Source organism: Propithecus coquereli, unplaced genomic scaffold, assembly GCF_000956105.1.
Source record: "Propithecus coquereli isolate 6110/MARCELLA unplaced genomic scaffold, Pcoq_1.0 Scaffold380, whole genome shotgun sequence".
NCBI classification, from domain to species: domain Eukaryota; kingdom Metazoa; phylum Chordata; class Mammalia; order Primates; family Indriidae; genus Propithecus; species Propithecus coquereli.
Window position 1 is genome coordinate 715,108 of NW_012149508.1, and position 2,235 is coordinate 717,342.

A 2,235-nucleotide genomic window follows, 5' to 3' on the forward strand; every position below is an offset into this window, starting at 1 on the left:
TGTATTGCTGATGGGGATGTTTCAGTTGAACATGAAAAACACGACGTAGGAGAGAGGAGAATTACTAGAGTGACATTATTGACCAAATGAGAGGATATAGGATCTGTGTAGAACATTAATACTCCATCTACAGTACCAGGAGTGTAAACAGAGTGGACAGGTAGAAACGGAGGTTAAGTAAGTAGGCGTGATGATAGAAATAGTTGGAAGTTTTCTACTAAATGTTAAAATTAGAATAGGTTTGAAGCAAGAATATAAACTTGAGGGTGAGGATGAGGAAAAGGGTGATAAAATTTTGGAGATGAAGGAGAAGGTGTAGGGGGTGGGGAGGGGAAGAAAACAATGTTTAAAAACTAAAAAAATTAAAAAGAGGAAAAAAAGGAGGTGTAAAATGCTAATCTATAGGAGTGAAAGTGTTAATGCGCTAGAGAAATGTAATACAATCGCCAGTCTCCACCCTATTTCTTTTTAACTCCACCATAATGATTCTCTGACAAATTCTTTCTAAGGCGTTCTTAGATAAATGCCTACCTGACCTTAAGATTCAGCACAGATACTTCCTCCTTCGCAAAACCTTACTTGACCACCAGAGGCTGCTTTGTAATCTACTTCTCTTCTGCTTCAAATTGAACATCTGTTTAGCAATCATTTCACTGTGTTGCAACCATTTGCTTACATGCTTGTTTCTTCAGTTAAAGGTAAATTCCTTTCAGGCAAGAAATACCATTTTTCATTTTTGTATCATCAGCACCGAGCACTATGCCTGAAGCTCAAGAAATATTTATCGAAAGACTGATCATTCTAGAAAGTAAAGCAGCTAAGTTTGAACAGCAATTAGATGCTTTGGCCTGGAGAATACTTTCTGACTCCAATTGTTCAATTTTAGGGAAAGAAATGCTAGTTTGGATATCAGATTAGAAATTGTCACTTACAGTTTTTTTAGAAAATCCTAAAATCCCCCAAAGAAGAAACACAATGCCTCCACATATCAAACTTGAGATAACTATCATTTTTTTTTGTTGTTACTATACCTAAGGGAACATGTCATTGTTTATTTTCCAGAGGGAAACAAACAACAAGCAAACAACCATCATGTTTATCTCTTTTTCTGTTTATGTTCTGTGTGTTCCACTGTTTGCGATTCAGTAAATAATGCATTAGAAAAATGAGAGAGGGAACCAAGATCTAATTTTGAACCAAGGTGTCAGCAGGGTTGGTTTCTTCGGAGGCCTTTCTCTTTGCTTTTCAGAGGGCTGTCTTTTCAGTCTGTCTTCAAATGGTCTTCCCTCTGCATGCTCAAGTCTGCATCTAAATTATTTTTTCTTGTAAAGACACCAGTTACATTGGATTAGGGCCTCCGCAAAAGACCTTATTTAACTTAATCAACTCTTCAAAAACTGATCTCCAAATACTGTTATATTCTCAGCTACTAAGGGATTAGGTATTTAATATACGAAATTTGGGGGACATAATTCAGCTCACAACAGTTGATGAGTTCTCTGTTGGTACTAGAGAATAGATAGAATGGAAATGCACATATATTTTAGGAGTGGGCAGGATAAAAATTTGAAGGTACCCTAGAAGTTAGGAAAGTATATACCAATGTTGTGAAGTTCCCAAAAAATGAAGTGCTGGAATCATTTTAATTATGATATAACCAAAAATGTGTCATGACTCACCATTCTATTTATATTTTTCCCTCATTTTGAATTCTCCATTTCATGTTTATACATGATCTAAAATATAAATTTAGAAAATCCTTTCTAGATATTTTATTTATGATTCCTTATGGGTATCATAATCTATCGGGTAAAAGATACCTATTTTATTATTGTGATGGTAGCAAAGCGTGGCCGAGTGAACATCTATTTCAGCATTAAAATAGACCAATTTTATAATATGTGAAAGGAGTTCAATGAAATGTCAGTTACACTTCCCCTCTATGTAATCTCTAAATGGCTAAATAGATTTTTCAAATTTTCTTCTAAAGTGTAAAGGGAAGAATCCAACCCCTCACAAAATGATTTACAATGTTTACCACATTATCGCCGCATAGAGTTCCAGGGCTCTGTCATTAGGCAGTGAAGTCCCACAGTGTCCTTTTGCACCCACTATCAGAGTCCCAGGGTAAAGTTTGGAGACAGATCGGAGGAGAGAAACAGTGTATTTCACCTTCTCCACTCCTTACGCATTGCACATTTACAAACATGGTTGCCAAAGTTTACATTTTGCATC

The 2,235-nt window shown here is 35.9% G+C and overlaps 1 pseudogene; it reads left to right on the forward strand.

Moving 5' to 3' along the window:
- The first annotated feature begins 190 nt into the window (after window positions 1–190).
- LOC105816662 overlaps window positions 191–2,235 on the forward strand; it is a 3,757-nt pseudogene continuing 1,712 nt past the window's right edge.